At 32.9% G+C, this 17,830-nt stretch overlaps 1 pseudogene across 1 annotated transcript in view; it reads left to right on the plus strand.

The window, feature by feature from the left end:
• Nucleotides 1-17,830, plus strand: part of LOC148938340 (facilitated trehalose transporter Tret1-like) — a 116,892-nt pseudogene that overhangs the window by 74,155 nt on the left and 24,907 nt on the right. The window contains exon 2 of the transcript XR_016143707.1: nt 10,719-10,910. The product of XR_016143707.1 is annotated as a facilitated trehalose transporter Tret1-like (transcript). The remainder of the gene's footprint in view (nt 1-10,718; nt 10,911-17,830) is intronic.

Here is a 17,830-nt window from a genome sequence, read left to right on the forward strand (position 1 = left end):
GACACACACATACAGAGACACACACACACAGACACACACACACACAGACACACACACAGAGACACACACACACAGACACACATACAGAGAAACACATACAGAGACACACACACACAGACAAACACACACAGACACACACACACACACACACACACACACAGACACACACACACAGACAAAAAGACAAAAAAACAGAGACACACACACACACACACACACACAGAGACACACACACAGAGACACACACACAGAGACACACACACAGAGACACACACACAGAGACACACACACACAGAGACACACACACAGAGACACAGACACAGAGACACAGACACAGAGACACACACAGATAGACACACACACACAAACACACACACAGAGACACACACACAGACACACAAACACACAGAGACACACACACAGAGACACAGACACAGAGACACACACCCACAGAGACACACACACAGAGACACACATGTTCCTTTAGTACCTACGCAATTAGGCTTAAATGAAGATATTTATGCAGAGTTTCAACTAGCTCTGGCTAAGTTTGCTAAAGACAAGCTATTTTCTTGTGAAAACACACAAAATCAGAAAAAATGTTCAATGTTCCTTTAGTACCTACACAATTAGACTAAAAATGAAGATATTTATGCAGAGTTTCAACTAACTATGGCTAAGTTTACTAAAGACAAGCTATTTTCTTGCGAAAACACGCAAAAACAGAAAAAATGTTCAATGTTCCTTTAGTACCTACGCAATTAGGCTTAAATGAAGATATTTATGCAGTGTTTCAACTAGCTATGGCTAAGTTTGCTAAAAACAAGCTATTTTCTTGCGAAAACACACAAAATCAGAAGAAATGTTCAATGTTCCTTTAGTACCTACGCAATTAGACTAAAAATGAAGATATTTATGCAGAGTTTCAACTAGCTATGGCTAAGTTTGCTAAAGACAAGCTATTTTCTTGTGAAAACACACAACATCAGAAAAAATGATCAATGTTCCTTTAGTACCTACGCAATTAGACTAAAAATGAAGATATCTATGCAGAGTTTCAACTAGCTATGGCTAAGTTTGCTAAAGACAAGCTATTTTCTTGTGAAAACACACAAAATCAGAAAAAATGATCAATGTTCCTGTAGTACCTACACAATTAGACTAAAAATGAAGATATTTATGCAGAGTTTCAACTAGCTATGGCTAAGTTTGCTAAAGACAAGCTATTTTCTTGTGAAAACCCACAAAATCAGAAGAAATGATCAATGTTCCTTTAGTACCTACGCAATTAGACTAAAAATGAAGATATCTATGCAGAGTTTCAACTAGCTATGGCTAAGTTTGCTAAAGACAAACTATTTTCTTGCGAAAACATACAAAATCAGAAAAAATGTTCAATGTTCCTTTAGTACCTACACAATTAGACTAAAAATGAAGATATTTATGCAGAGTTTCAACTAGCTATGGCTAAGTTTGCTAGAGACAAGCTATTTTCTTGTGAAAACACACAAAATCAGAAAAAATGTTCAATGTTCCTTTAGTAGGCTACCTACGCAATTAGACTAAAAATGAAGATATCTATGCAGAGTTTCAACTAGCTATGGCTAAGTTTGCTAAAGACAAGCTATTTTCTTAGGAAAACACACAAAATCGGAAAAAATGTTCAATGTTCCATTAGTACCTACACAATTAGACTAAAAATGAAGATATTTATGCAGAGTTTCAACTAGCTATGGCTAAGTTTACTAAAGACAAGCTATTTTCTTGCGAAAACACACAAAATCAGAAAAAATGTTCAATGTTCCTTTAGTACCTACAAAATTAGGCTTAAATGAAGATATTTATGCAGAGTTTCAACTAGCTATGGCTAAGTTTGCTAAAGACAAGCTATTTTCTTGCAAAAACACACACACTCATAAAAAAAAATGTTCAATGCTCCTCTAGTACCTACGCAATTAGGCTGAAATGATGATATATATGCAGAGTTTCAACTAGCTATGGCTAAGTTTGCTAAAGACAAGCTATTTTCTTGCGAAAACACACAAAATCAGAAAAAATATTGTTAGGTTAGGTTAAGTTAGGTTAGGCTAGGTTAGCCTACGTACGCGCGCATATAGGTTAGGTTAGGTTGGATTAAGTTAGGTTAAGTTAGGTTAGGTTAGATTAAGTTAGGTTAGGTTAGGTTAGGATAGGTTAGATTAAGTTAGGTTAGGCTAAGTTAGGTTAGGCTAGGTTAGCCTACGTACGCGCGCGTACGTAGGCTAACCTAGCCTAACCTAACTTAGCCTAACCTAACTTAATCTAACCTATCCTAACCTAACTTAACCTAACCTAACTTAATCTAGCCTAACCTAACTTAACCTAACCTAACTTAATCCAACCTAACCTAACCCATATGCGCGCGTACGTAGGCTAACCTAACCTAATCTAACTTAATCTAACCTAACAATATTTTTTCTGATTTTGTGTGTTTTCGCAAGAAAATAGCTTGTCTTTAGCAAACTTAGCCATAGCTAGTTGAAACTCTGCATAAATCTATACATTTGCTAATATGTGTGTATTTACTAAAGAAACTTTTAATATTTTTTTTTCTGATTGTGTGTGTTTTAGCATGAAAACATCTCATCAAGATTAAAATAAAACATATCTCGTTGAAACTCCGAATAAAAACAATACTTTTTGCCTCAAATCGTTGGTAATAAATGTACATTTATCATTTTTTCTTATTTTGTGTGTTTTCGCAAGAAAATAGCTTGTCTTTAGCAAACTTATCCATAGCTATTTTAAACTCTGCATAAATATATTCATTTTTAGTCTAATTGCGTAGGTACTAAAGGAACATTGAACATTTTTTCTGATTTTGTGTGTTTTCACATGAAAATAGCTTGTCTTTAGCAAACTTAGCCATAGTTAGTTGAAACTCTGCATAGATATCTTCATTTTTAGTCTAAATGCGTAGGTACTAAAGGAACATTGATCATTTTTTCTGATTTTGTGTGTTTTCAAAAGAAAATAGCTTGTCTCTAGCAAACTTAGCCATAGCTAGTTGAAACTCTGCATAAATATCTTCATTTTTAGTCTAATTGTGTAGGTACTAAAGGAACATTGAACATTTTTTCTGATTTTGTATGTTTTCGCAAGAAAATAGCTTGTCTTTAGCAAACTTAGCCATAGCTAGTTGAAACTCTGCATATATATCTTCATTTTTAGTCTAATTGCGTAAGTACTAAAGGAACATTGATCATTTTTTCTGATTTTGTGTGTTTTCACAAGAAAATAGCTTGTCTTTAGCAAACTTAGCCATAGCTAGTTGAAACTCTGCATAAATATCTTCATTTTTAGTCTAATGGCGTAGGTAATAAGGGAACATTGATCATTTTTTCTGATTTTGTGTGTTTTCACAAGAAAATAGCTTGTCTTTAGCAAACTTAGTCATAGCTAGTTGAAACTCTGCATAGATATCTTCATTTTTAGTCTAATTGCGTAGGTACTAAGGGAACATTGATCATTTTTTCTGATTTTGTGTGTTTTCACAAGAAAATAGCTTGTCTTTAGCAAACTTAGCCATAGATAGTTGAAACTCTGCATAAATATCTTCATTTTTAGTCTAATTGCGTAGGTACTAAGGGAACATTGATCATTTTTCTGATTTTGTCTGTTTTCACAAGAAAATAGCTTGTCTTTAGCAAACTTAGCCATAGCTAGTTGAAACTCTGCATAAATATCTTCATTTAAGCCTAATTGCGTAGGTACTAAAGGAAAATTGAACATTTTTCTGAGTTTGTGTGTTTTCGCCAGAAAATAGCTTGTCTTTAGTAAACTTAGCCATAGTTAGTTGAAACTCTGCATAAATATCTTCATTTTTAGTCTAATTGTGTAGGTACTAAAGGAACATTAAACTTTTTCTCTGATTGTGTGTGTTTTCACAAAAAAATAGCTTGTCTTTAGCAAACTTAGCCATAGATAGTTGAAACTCTGCATAAATATCTTCATTTAAGCCTAATTGCGTAGGTACTAAAGGAACAAGTGTGTCTCTGTGTGTGTGTCTCTGTGTGTGTGTCTCTGTGTGTGTGTCTCTGTGTGTGTGTCTCTGTGTGTGTGTCTCTGTGTGTGTGTCTCTGTGTGTGTGTCTCTGTGTGTGTGTGTCTCTGTGTCTGTCTCTCTGTGTGTGAGTCTCTGTGTGTGTGTCTCTGTGTGTTTGTGTCTGTGTGTGTGTGTCTCTGTGTGTGTGTCTCTGTGTGTGTGTCTCTGTGTGTGTGTCTCTGTGTTTGTGTCTCTGTGTGTGTGTCTATGTGTTTGTGTGTGTGTGTGTGTGTCTCTGTGTGTGTGTCTGTGTGTGTGTGTCTGTGTGTGTGTGTGTCTGTGTGTGTGTCTCTGTGTGTCTCTGTGTGTGTGTCTCTGTGTGTGTGTCTCTGTATGTGTGTCTCTGTGTGTATGTCTCTCTGTGTGTGTCTGTATGTCTGGCTCAAACTGAGTTGGTGTCTGTGTGTGTGTGTCTCTGTGTGTGTGTCTCTGTTTGTCTCTGTCTGTGTGTGTGTCTCTGTTTCTGTCTCTCACTGTGTGTCTGTGTGTGTTTGTGTGTCTCGGTGTGTGTGTCTGTGTGTCTCTCTCTGTCTGTCTCTGTGTGTGTGTCTCTGTTTGTGTGTCTCTGTGTGTGTGTCTCTGTGTGTGTGTGTCTATGCGTGTGTGTCTCTGTTTGTGTGTCTCTGTGTGTGTGTCTCTGTGTGCGTGTCTGTGTGTGTGTGTGTGTGTGTGTGTTTGTGTGTGTGTGTGTGTGTGTCTGTGTGTGTGTGTGTGTGTGTGTGTCTCTGTGTGTGTGTCTCTGTGTGTGTGTCTCTGTGTGTGTGTCTGTGTGTGTGTGTCTGTGTGTGTCTCTGTGTGTGTGTCTGTGTGTGTGTGTCTCTGTCTGTGTGTCTGTGTGTGTGTGTGTCTGTGTTTGGGTCTCTTTGTGTTGGTCTCTGTGTGTGTGTCTCTGTGTATGTGTCTCTGTGTTGTGTGTCTCTGTGTGTGTCTCTGTGTGTGTGTCTCTGTGTGTGTGTCTCTGTGTGTGTGTGTCTCTGTGTCTGTGTCTCTGTATCTGTGTCTCTATGTGTGTGTCTCTGTGTGTGTTTCTGTGTGGGTGTGTCTCTGTGTGTGTCTCTGTGTGTGTGTGTCTCTGTGTGTGTGTCTGTGTGTGTGTGTGTCTGTGTTTGTGTGTCTGTGTGTGTGTTTCTCTGTTTGTGTGTGTGTGTGTGTTTTTGTCTGTGTGTGTCTCTCTGTGTGTGATTGTCTGTCTGTGTGTGTCTCTGTGTGTGTGTCTCTGTGTGTGTTTCTGTGTGTGTGTGTCTCTGTGTGTGTGTCTGTGAGTGTGTGTGTCTGTGTGAGTGTCTCTGTGTGTCTCTGTGTGAGTTTCTATGTATGAGTGTCTCTGTTTGTTTGTCTGGGTCTGTGTGTGTGTGTGGGTGTGTGTCTGACAGTGTGTGTGTGAGTGGTTGTGTCTGTGTGTGTGTGTCTGTGTGTGTGTCTGTGTGTGTGTGTGTCTGTGTGTGTGTCTGTTTGTCTTTGTCTCTGTGTGTGTGTGTGTGTGTGTGTGTGTGTGTGTGTGTGTGTGTGTCTCTGTATCTGTGTCTCTGTGTGTGTGTCTCTATGTGTGTGTCTGTTTTTGTCTTTGTGTGTGTGTGTGTGTCTGTGTGTGTGTCTCTGTGTGTGTGTGTGTCGGTCTGTCTCTCTGTGTGTGTCTCTGTGTGTGTGTCTCTGTGTGTGTGTGTGTGTCTGTTTCTGACTGTCTGTGTGTGTGTGTCTGTTTGTGTGTGTGTCTCTTTGTGTGTCTGTGTGTGTGTCTGTGTGTGTGTCTGTCTGTGTGTGTCTCAGTGTGTGTGTGTCTTTGTGTGTCTCTGTGTCTGTGTCTCTGTGTGTGTGTCTCTCTGTGTGTGTGTGTATCTGTGTGTGTGTGTGTGTGTGTCTCCGTGTGTTGGTGTGTATGTGTGTTTTTGTCTGTGTGTGTGTCAGGGTTTGTGTCTGTCTTGGTGTGTCGGTCTGTGTGTCTCTGTGTGTGTGTCTGTGGGTGTGTGTCTCTGTGTCTGTCTCTCTGTATCTGTGTCTCTGTATGTGTGTCTCTGTGTATGTGTCTCTGTGTGTGTGTCTCTGTATGTGTGTCTCTGTGTGTGTGTCTCTGTGTGTGTGTGTCTCTGTGTCTGTCTCTCTGTGTGTGTGTCTCTGTGTGTGTGTCTCTGTGTTTGTGTCTCTGTGTGTGTGTCTATGTGTGTGTGTGTTTCTGTGTGTTTGTCTCTGTGTGTGTGTGTCTGTGTGTGTGTCTCTGTGTGTGTGTCTCCGTGTGTGTGTGTTTCTGTGTGTGTGTGTCTCTCTGTGTGTGTGTCTCTGTGTGTATGTCTCTGTGTGTGTGTGTCTCTGTGTGTGTGTGTCTCTGTGTGTCTGTGTGTCTGTGTGTGTGTCTCTGTGTGTTTGTCTCTGTGTGAGTGTCTCTGTGTGTGTGTCTGTGTGTCTGTCTGTGTCTATCTGTGTGTGTCTGTGTGTCTCGCTGTGTGTGTGTGTCTCTGTGTGTTTGCCTCTCTCTGATTGTGTGTGTTTCTGTGTGTTTCTGTGTGTGTGTCTGTCTCTTAGTGTCTCTGTGTGTGTGTCTCTGTGTGTGTGTCTCTGTGTGTTAGTCTCTGAGTTTGTGAGTGCCTGTTTTTGTCTCTGTGGTGTTCTATGTGGGTGTTTGTCAACGTTTTTGTTTCTGGCTGTGTGTGTCTCTGTGTGTGTGTCTCTGTGTGTGTTTCTCTTTGTGTGTGTCTCTTTGTGTGTGTCTCTTTGTGTGTGTCTCTGTGTGTGTGTCTGTGTGTGTGTGTCTCTGTTTGTTTGTCTCTGTGTTTGTGTCTCTCTGTATGTGTCTCTGTGTGTGTGTCTGTGTCTGTGTGTGTGTATCTGTGTGTGTGTATCTGTGTGTGTGACTCTGTGTGTGTGTCTCTGTGTGTGTGTCTCTGTGTGTAGGTCTATGTGTGTGTCTCTCTGTATGAGTGTCTCTGTGTGTGTGTCTCTGTGTTTGTGTCTCTGTGTGTGTGTCTCTGTGTGTGTGTCTCTGTGTGTGTGTCTGTGTGTTTTTGTCTCTGTTTTTTTGTCTATGTGTTTGTATCTCTTTGTGTCTGTGTCTCTGTGTGTGTGTGTGTCTCTGTGTGTTTGTGTCTGTGTGTGTCTCTGTGTGTGTGTGTGTGTGTGTGTGTCTGTGTGTGTGTGTGTGTGTCTGTGTGTGTGTGTGTTTGTGTGTGTCTCTGTGTCTGTCTGTGATTATGTCTGTGTGTGTGTGTCTCTGTGTGTGTCTGTGTGTGTGTCTGTGTGTGTGTGTTTGTGTCTCTGTGTGTGTGTCTCTGATTGTGTGTGTCTGTGTTGTGTCTGTGTGTGTGTGTGTCTGTGTGTTTGTCTCTTTGTGTGTCTCTCTCTCTGTGTGTGTGTGTCTGTGTGTGTGTGTCTGTTTGTGTGTGTGTCTCTGTGTGTGTGTGTCTGTGTGTGTGTGTGTCTCTGTGTGTGTGTGTCTCTGTGTGTGTGTCTCTGTGTCTGTGTCTCTGTGTGTGTGTGTGTCTGTGTGTGTGTGTGTCTGTGTGTGTGTCTGTGTGTTTGTGTGTGTGTCTCTGTGTGTGTGTGTCTCTGTGTGTGTGTGTCTCTGTGTGTGTGTCTCTGTGTGTCTGTGTCTGTGTGGGTGTGTGTCTGTTTTTGTGTCTGTGTCTGTGTGTCTGTGTGTGTGTGTGTCTCTGTGTGTGTGTCTCTGTGTGTGTGTCTCTGTGTGTGTGTGTCTCTGTGTTTGTGTCTCTGTGTGTTTGTGTCTCTGTGTGTGTGTGTCTCTGTGTTTGTGTCTCTGTGTGTGTGTGTCTGTGTGTGTGTCTCTGTGTGTTTGTCTCTGTGTGTGTGTCTCTGTGTGTGTGTCTCTGTTTATGTCTCTCTGTGTGTGTCTCTCTGTGTGTGTGTCTGTGTGTGTGTGTGTCTGTGAGTGTCTCTCTGTGTGTGTGTATCTGTGTGTGTGTCTCTGTGTGAGTCTCTCTGTGAGTGTGTCTCTGTGTGTGTGTCTCTGTGTGTGTGTCTCTGTGTGTTTGTCTCTGTTTGTGTCTCTGTGTGTGTGTCTCTGTGTATGTGTCTCTTTGGGTGAAACAGTTTGAGGCATTTTAGGCCATGATTTTAGAAAACAAAAGCAGAACTTTTAAAATCACAACAACTCAAGGTCAGAAGGTCAGTAAATAATTCCTTTGTGGGGCCCGGGGATGGCCTTTGGGGATCTGGGTGGGCCTTTGGGGGCGACGGTGATCCTTTGGGAGCTTGGGGGGCCTTTGAGGACCGGGGGTTTCCTTCGGGGTTGGGTAGGAGGATTGGAACCCTTTGGGGTTGGGTTAGAGGACCTCACAACACTGTTCAAATGAAACTTGTGTATTATAACGACCACAGAGTTTCACCATTAAATTCTCTTCTAAAATATCTTCAAAAATCTTCTTTTAAAATGTCTCTATCTGTTTCGCCGAAATAGTTCCATAACCTGTCTAAAACGGTTTCGCCCAAATAATCCCTAAACGTAAATTCAGTGTGTTCCTTTGTTATTGACATCTCTGCGCTAATGCATTTCAAATTAATAAGAAACCTTTTCGCGCGCTAAAACAATTCATCGCTAAGATCTTTCTTGGAGAATTGTTCCCATGGCCTGTGGTTATTAATATCTTTTGGAGTTCGACCAGTAGAACTGTTCCCGAGGCAAAGACATTAATGATTTGGATCTATTCCTGGAGAAATGTTTCTAGGCGAAAATTTTTAAAGTCTGACAGATGATGTCATTGATTGATTGATCTGTCAAGAAAGGGGAAATTAATTTGTTGTTTCTAAGGGGAATTATTGATTCACGATAGGTGAATTGAGGTCGACAGCACAGGTGTTCCAAGGTCGATGTTGTTGTTGTTGTAAGTGCACGCTCTCAGCAAATGTCAAGGTCGATGTTGTTGTTGTTGTTGACACACTTTGATTACGCAATCAAGTTCTTGGAAATCCACTTCCCCCTCGAGTCCTAGATCAATAACATTGTTCCCGTTAGAATTCAATGCGCATGTGCAACCTTCGTCCCGGAGTTATTACACATAGAAACATCAAATAAATCGACCTTGGAAAAAGAGGTCATTGACCGATTACGTAATCTTTCTCCCTAGGGAGGCTATGCCCTTATAAGGAGTCCCCGTGGGAGTATTCTATGCCCATATAAGGAGTCCCCGTGGGGCTGGTACCCCCTCCTCTACTGATGCTGATTCAAAATATTTAGAATTCATCAAATTTAATGGTACCCATCAGATGCTATGAGCCTGAGAAAACTTGCCAAATTTTTGAAAAAGGGGGGAAACACCCCGAAAATATCAAGTGATCATAATGGAAATCATTCCATCAGATTAAGAATACCAGAGAACCCTACTGTAGAAGTTTCAAGCTTCTATGTACAAAAATGTGGAATTTTGTATTTTGCGTCAGAAGATATATCACAGATGCGTGTTTGTTTGTGTTTTTTTTTTCTCTCTCCAGGAGTAATCAAACTGAACCAGCGATCGCAAAAGATCGGGAGAGGGCTCATTTGATCGGAAATCAAAAGGTCTAGTAACCTTTTTATATGACCAAAAATATTGGAGGGTATCTAGCCCGCCTCCCACGATAGTCACCAGTGATAAATGAATAGGGGTGGCACCGAGATTGGATGATTTTTGGGGATTCGGGGAACCAACTTTTGTTGGGGGTGACACGTAGATTTTTGGGGAAATCCCCGAAAATTCTGGGATAGTTTAAGCCCTGCTTGATTTCTAATCTGGATTGTAGTTTTCTATAATCCTAGAATCATAGGGAAACATAATTAGTTGGTGTATTTGTACTAGTTGTTTTATACATGTTAAATAGGCTGTGAAGTAATAATTCTTTCCTTCCGTTTTTGTCAGTTTGAGGACAATTGCCCTACAATATTTTTGCTCACCCTAGATTTTGATAAAGACTTTTTTTGGCAATTTTGCTGAAAAATTTAAATTTACTAAAAAAATTGTCCCTCCTAGATTTCAGAAAATTTTGCCCCCTCCCTAATTTCCGTGAATAAGTTTCCCCAGCCCTAATATAGGAAGGTGCATACAGGTAACTGCAAAAGGATCGCAACTAATTATCACCTCTATAAAAAGCCAGCCATGATTGCGTCTCAGGTTTTAATCAAGGCTTTTTTTTATCATTGTTATTATCATTTACTTAATTATAGTCATATACTTACTTTTCATTTACTGATCATATTTTGTCTTAAATTTTATGGTCACTCCTTGTCTTGTATTTTTTTTTTAGTCCCAATCACGTAACTAGAACAACTTAATATAAGATTAATCTTTCGATTTATCCTGTATTTGAAATTATCATTTTGGTTCTGAGCCCCTAAAGTGCTATTTTAACCTCTCATATTATTTATCGTTATTATTTATATTATTTATAAATAACATATTTTTTTTATATTATTTATATTATTTATCTCGTATTATTTATATTATTTTCTCAATATTATTTATCGTGTTTCTATGTTAAATTATATTAGAGTTCAATTTCGAAGTTTTCATCTGTAAAATTTCAGGAGTAGTACTGAAAGAGAGGTTTCAAATTTACTTTTTTTATCAAAATGCACGCAGAGGTTTTTCACCTTTTTGGTTCGCACATAAGTAGCAATTTCCAAATGAAAAAAATTGCTTTAATATATTTTTCAGGCTACCATTCTAGAAGGAAACAACCCAATAGATGTGGGGATTGCTACAATAATACTTGCAGTGTATTTGGTAGTGGCAGTGTTGATAGTATCAATCTTCATTGACAGTCTTGGCAGAAAAGCACTAATTCTCACTTCGGGTCTTATCATAAATATATCTCTGTTAGCACTTGACACATACTTCTACTTAAGGGTAATTTCTTTTCATTAAAACTTGTTATTTTCATCCCAAGTAAAAGATATTAATGAAAATAATTAGCTTTTCAAGGCTTTGACAGTTCAGAGTTTGAGAGTAGGTTCCAAAATAAAGTTAAGAAGACCAAGTCACCACGACCAGAATTAACAGCGATAAATAATATATTGAAAAGAGTCTGGAGGAATAAGAAGATAAATCTTAGAGCTGAAGTTAAAACACTTGAAGCCGAGAGTAGAGATGCCTCATGAGCTCCGACGCCCACAATACCCCTTCGAATCCCGATCCGGACACTTTTTTTTACATAATTTATGTCTGTTTTTATGGTTTTTGTCAGTGAGAATGAAAAAACAGGAATTTTGTCACATTTATGGATGTTTTTTTGATGGTTATGTGTGTTGGTCAATTTATTTGATGTTTTTCATGGATGTCAACAGTAATTTATGCCTGTTTTTATGGTTTTTGTCAGGGAGAATGAAAAAACAGGAATTTTGTCACATTTTTGGATGTTTTCTTGGACGGTTATGTATGTTGGTCAATTTATTTGATGTTTTTCATGGATGTCAACAGTTATTTATGTCTGTTTTTATGGTTTTTGTCAGTGAGAATGAAAAAACTGGAATTTTGTCACATTTATGGATGTTTTCTTGGACGGTTATGTGTGTTGGTCAATTTATTTGATGTTTTTCATGAATGTCAACATCAATTTATGTCTGTTTTTATGGTTTTTGTCAGTGAGAATGGAAAAACAGTATTTTTCTTACTTGAAAAAACAGGAATTTTCTCACATTGATGGTTGTTTCTTAGACGGTTATGTGTGTTGGTCAATTAATTTGATGTTTTTCATGGATGTCAACAGCAGTTCATGTCTGTTTTATGGTTTTTGTCAGTGAGAATGGAAAAACAGGAACTTTCTCACTTTGATGGATTATTGAGTCTACAGGGTCAATGACACTTCCTTCAAGATCTTGTTGTTGTTGTTGTTCTGGGCACGCTCGAGGCGAATGTTATGAGTTTCCAGGAAACAGTTAGATTACGTGTTTCCTTCTCAGCCAATCAGAGAGTCGGATACATATCCCTTCACAGTCAATCAGCGAGTCGGTTACAACTACATCTAAGGCCCTCAGGGGGGGGGCGGAAATAGGAGAAAAAGAGGATTGCAGGTTGGGCTAGCTTAGATTTTCAGTTTAATTTATTTTAGTTTTAGATTAGTGTTTAGTTTTAGTTTAGAATTTTAGTTAGTTTAAAAGTTTAGATCTTAGTTAGTTTAGTAGTTTAGTTTTAGTTTATAGTTTAGTTTTCTTTTAGAGTTTTAGTTAGATTTTCAGTTTAATTTATTTAGTTTTAGATTAGTGTTTAGTTTTAGTTTAGAATTTTAGTTAGTTTAAAAGTTTAGATCTTAGTTAGTTTAGTAGTTTAGATTTTTAGTTTAGTTTTAGTTTAATGTTTAGTTTTCTTTTAGAGTTTTAGTTACATTTTCAGTTTAATTTATTTTAGTTTTAGATTAGTGTTTAGTTTTTAGTTTAGAATTTTTAGTTAGTTTAGTAGTTTAGATTTTAGTTTGGTTTAGTTTAGTTTAGATTTTTAGTTTAGTTTTAGTTTAATGTTTAGTTTTATTTTAGAGTTTTAGTTTATTTTAAGTTTATTTATTACCTTTATTTTTAGTTTAGTTTTAGTTAGTTTTAGATTAGTTTTAGTTTAGCTAGAGTCTTGCGAAAGAGTTTTAGTTAGAGTTTTAATTTAGCAATTTAGTTTAGTTTTAGTTTAGTTTAGATTTTTAGTTTAGTTTTAGTTTAATGTTTAGTTTTATTTTAGAGTTTTGGTTTATTTTAAGTTTATTTATTACCTTTATTTTTAGTTTAGTTTTAGTTAGTTTTAGATTCGAGTTTTAGTTTAGCTAGAGTTTTACTAAAGAGTTTTAGTTAGAGTTGTAATTTAGCAGTTTAGTTTAGTTTTAGTTTAGTTTAGTTTAGATTTTTAGTTTAGTTTTAGTTTAATGTTTAGTTTTATTTTAGAGTTTTAGTTTATTTTAAGTTTATTTATTACCTTTATTTTTAGTTTAGTTTTAGTTACTTTAGTTTTAGTTTAGAGTTTTAGTTTAGCTAGAGTTTTACTAAAGAGTTTTAGTTAGAGTTTTAATTTAGCAGTTTAGTTTAGTTTTAGTTTAGTTTAGTTTATATTTTTAGTTTAGTTTTAGTTTAATGTTTAGTTTTATTTTAGAGTTTTACTTTATTTTAAGTTTATTTATTACATTTATTTTTAGTTTAGTTTTAGTTAGTTTTAGTTTAATGTTTAGTTTTCTTTTAGAGTTTTAGTTAGATTTTCAGTTTAATTTATTTAGTTTTAGATTAGTGTTTAGTTTTAGTTTAGAATTTTAGTTAGTTTAAAAGTTTAGATCTTAGTTAGTTTAGTAGTTTAGAATTTTAGTTTAGTTTTAGTTTTATGTTTATTTTTCTTTTAGAGTTTTAGTTAGATTTTCAGTTTAATTTATTTTAGTTTTAGATTAGTGTTTAGTTTTTGGTTTAGAATTTTTATTTAGTTTAATAGTTTAGATTTTATTTAGTTTAGTAGTTTAGTTTTTTAGTTTAGTGTTAGTTAGTTTAGTTTTAGATTAGAGTTTTAGTTTAGCTACAGTTTTGATAAAGAGTTTTAGTTAGAGTTTTAATTTAGCATCTTAGTTTAGTTTTAGTTTAGTTTTTAGTTTAGTTTTAGTTTAATGTTTATTTTTATTTTATAGTTTTAGTTAAATTTGCACTTTAATTTAGTTTAGTTTTAGATTAGTGTTTAGTTTTAGTTTAGAATTTTAGTTAGTCTAGTAGTTTAGTTTTAGTTAGTTTAGTCTTAGATTAGAGTTTTAGTTTAGCTAGAGTGCAACTTAAGAGTTTTAGTTAGAGTTTTAATTTAGAAGTATAGTTCAGTTTTAGTTTAATTTTAGTTTAGTTTTAGATTAGTGTTTAGTTTTAGTTTAGTTTTAGTTAATTTAGTTTTATTTTAGAGTTTTATTTTAGCTAGAGTTTTACTAAATGGTTTTAGTTAGAGTTTTAATTTAGCAGTTTAGTTTAGTTCTATTTTAGTTTAGTTTAGTTTTTTAGTTTAGTTTTAGTTTAATGTTTAGTTTTATTTTAGAGTTTTAGTTACATTTGCACTTTAATTTAGTTTAGTTTTAGATTAGTGTTTAGTTTTAGTTTAGAATTTTAGTTAGTCTAGTAGTTTAGTTTTAGTTAGTTTAGTTTTAGATTAGAGTTTTAGTTTAGCTAGAGTGCTACTTAAGAGTTTTATTTAGAGTTTTAATTTAGTAGATTAGTTCAGTTTTAGTTTAATTTTAGTTTAGTTTTAGATTAGTGTTTAGTTTTAGTTTAGTTTTAGTTACTTTAGTTTTAGTTTAGAGTTTTAGTTTAGCTAGAGTTTTACTAAATGGTTTTAGTTAGAGTTTTAATTTAGCAGTTTAGTTTAGTTTTAGTTTAGTTTAGTTTAGATTTTAGTTTAGTTTTATTTTAATGTTTAGTTTTATTTTAGAGTTTTAGTTTATTTTAATTTTATTTATTACATTTATTTTTAGTTTATTTTTATTTAGTTTTAGATTATAGTTTTAGTTTATCTAGAGTTTTACTAAAGAGTTTTATTTAGATTTTTAATTTAGCAGTTTAGTTTAGTTTTAGTTTAGTTTAGATTTTTAGTTTAGTTTTAGTTTAATGTTTAGTTTTATTTAGAGTTTTAGTTTAGATTTTAAGTTTATTTTAAGTTTATTTATTTCCTTTATTTTTAGTTTAGTTTTAGTTAGTTTTAGATTAGAGTTTTAGTTTAGCTAGAGTTTTACTAAAGAGTTTTAGTTAGAGTTTTAATTTAGCAGTTTAGTTTAGTTTTAGTTTAGTTTAGATTTTTAGTTTAGTTTTAGTTTAATGTTTAGTTTTATTTTAGTGTTTTATTTTATTTTAATTTTATTTATTACCTTTATTTTTAGTTTAGTTTTAGTTAATTTAGTTTTAGTTTAGAGTTTTAGTTTAACTAGAGTTTTACTAAAGAGTTTTAGTTAGAGTTTTAATTTAGCAGTTTAGTTTAGTTTTAGTTTAGTTTAGTTTATATTTTTAGTTTAGTTTTAGTTTAATGTTTAGTTTTATTTTAGAGTTTTACTTTATTTTAAGTTTATTTATTACCTTTATTTTTAGTTTAGTTTTAGTTAGTTTTAGTTTAATGTTTAGTTTTCTTTTAGAGTTTTAGTTAGATTTTCAGTTTAATTTATTTAGTTTTAGATTAGTGTTTAGTTTTAGTTTAGAATTTTAGTTAGTTTAAAAGTTTAGATCTTAGTTAGTTTATTAGTTTAGATTTTTAGTTTAGTTTTAGTTTAATGTTTAGTTTTCTTTTAGAGTTTTAGTTAGATTTTCAGTTTAATTTATTTTAGTTTTAGATTAGTGTTTAGTTTTTGGTTTAGATTTTAGTTAGTTTAATAGTTTAGATTTTAGTTAGTCTAGTAGTTTAGTTTTTTAGTTTAGTGTTAGTTAGTTTAGTTTTAGATTAGAGTTATAGTTTAGCTACAGTTTTGATAAATAGTTTTAGTTAGAGTTTTAATTTAGAATCTTAGTTTAGTTTTAGTTTAGTTTAGTTTAGTTTTTTATTTTAGTTTTAGTTTAATGTTTAGTTTTATTTTAGAGTTTTATTTATATTTGCACTTTAATTTAGTTTAGTTTTATATTAGTGTTTAGTTTTAGTTTATAATTTTATTTAGTCTAGTAGTTTAGTTTTAGTTAGTTTAGTTTTAGATTAGAGTTTTAGTTTAGCTAGAGTGCAACTTAAGAGTTTTAGTTAGAGTTTTAATTTAGAAGTATAGTTCAGTTTTAGTTTAATTTTAGTTTAGTTTTAGATTAGTGTTTAGTTTTAGTTTGGTTTTAGTTACTTTAGTTTTATTTTAGAGTTTTAGTTTATCTAGAGTTTTACTAAGGGGTTTTAGTTAGAGTTTTAATTTAGCAGTTTAGTTTATTTCTAGTTTATTTTAGTTTAGTTTTTTAGTTTAGTTTTAGTTTAATGTTTAGTTTTATTTTAGAGTTTTAGTTATATTTGCACTTTAATTTAGTTTAGTTTTAGATTAGTGTTTAGTTTTAGTTTAGAATTTTAGTTAGTCTAGTAGTTTAGTTTTAGTTAGTTTAGTTTTAGATTAGAGTTTTAGTTTAGCTAGAGTGTTACTTAAGAGTTTTAGTTAGAGTTTTAATTTAGTAGCTTAGTTAAGTTTTAGTTTAATTTTAGTTTAGTTTTATATTAGTGTTTAGTTTTAGTTTAGTTTTAGTTACTTTAGTTTTATTTTAGAGTTTTAGTTTAGCTAGAGTTTTACTAAATGGTTTTAGTTAGAGTTTTAATTTAGCAGTTTAGTTTAGTTTTAGTTTAGTTTAGTTTGTATTTTTTTAGTTTAGTTTTAGTTTAATGTATAGTTTTATTTTAGAGTTTTAATTTATTTTAAGTTTATTTATTACCTTTATTTTTAGTTTAGTTTTACTTAGTTTTAGATTAGAGTTTTAGTTTAGCAAGAGTTTTTATAAAGAGTTTTATTTAGAGTTTTAATTTAACAGTTTAGTTTAGTTTTAGTTTAGTTTAGATTTTTAGTTTAGTTTTAGTTTAATGTTTAGTTTTATTTAGAGTTTTAGTTTAGATTTTAAGTTTATTTTAAGTTTATTTATTTCCTTTATTTTTAGTTTAGTTTTAGTTAGTTTTAGTTTAGAGTTTTAGTTTAGCTAGAGTTTTACTTAAGAGTTTTAGTTAGAGTTTTAATTTAGCAGTTTAGTTTAGTTTTAGTTTAGTTTAGATTTTTAGTTTAGTTTTAGTTTAATGTTTATTTTTATTTTAGAGTTTAGTTTATTTTAAGTTTATTTATTTCCTTTATTTTTATTTTAGTTTTAGTTAGTTCTAGTTTAGAGTTTTAGTTTAGCTAGAGTTTTACTAAAGAGTTTTAGTTAGAGTTTTAATTTAGCAGTTTAGTTTAGTTTTAGTTTAGTTTTAGTTTAATGTTTAGTTTTCTTTTAGAGTTTTAGTTAGATTTTCAGTTTAATTTATTTTAGTTTAGCGTTTTTAGCTAGAGTTTAGTTTTAGTTTAGTAGTTAAGTTTAGTTTTAGTTTAACGTTTAGTTTTATTTTAGAGTTTTAGTTAGATTTTCAGTTTAATTTAGTTTAGTTTTAGATTAGTGTTTAGTTTTAGTTTAGAATTTTTAGTTAGTTTAGTAGTTTAGATTTTATTTAGTTTAGTAGTTTAGTTTTTTAGTTTAGTTTTAGTTTAGAGTTTTATTTAGATTTTCAGTTTAATTTAGTTTAGTTTTAGATTAGTGTTTAGTTTGAGTTTAATTTTAGTTTAGTTTAGTAGTTTAGATTTTAGTTAGTTTAGTAGTTTAGAGTTTTATTTAAGAGTTTTAGTTTAGCTAGAGATTTACTAAAGAGTTTTAGTTAGAGTTTTAATTTAGTAGCTTAGTTTAGTTTTAGTTTAGTTTAGATTTTTAGTTTAGTTTTAGTTTAATGTTTAGTTTTATTTTAGTGTTTAGTTTTTAGTTTAGAATATTTAGTTAGTTTAGTAGTTTAGATTTTAGTTAGTTTAGTAGTTTAGTTTTTAGTTTAGTGTTAGTTAGTTCAGTTTTAGATTAGAGTTTTAGTTCGGCTACGGTTTTGCTAAAGAGTTTTAGTTAGATTTTCAGTTTAATTTAGTTTAGTTTTAGATTAGTGTTTAGTTTTAGTGTAGAATCTTTAGTTAGTTTAGTAGTTTAAATTTTTAGTTAGTTTAGTAGTTTAGATTTTAGTTAGTTTAGTAGTTTAGATTTTAGTTAGTTTAGTAGTTTAGATTTTTAGTTTAGTTTAGTAGTTTAGATTTTAGTTAGTTTAGTAGTTTAGTTTAGTTTAGTAGTTTAGATTTTAGTTAGTTTAGTAGTTTAGTTTTTTAGTTTAGTTTT

Source organism: Artemia sp. Qi Xiang Cuo, unplaced genomic scaffold (assembly GCF_049724085.1).
Source record: "Artemia sp. Qi Xiang Cuo unplaced genomic scaffold, ASM4972408v1 HiC_scaffold_3386, whole genome shotgun sequence".
Classification (NCBI taxonomy): domain Eukaryota; kingdom Metazoa; phylum Arthropoda; class Branchiopoda; order Anostraca; family Artemiidae; genus Artemia; species Artemia sp. Qi Xiang Cuo.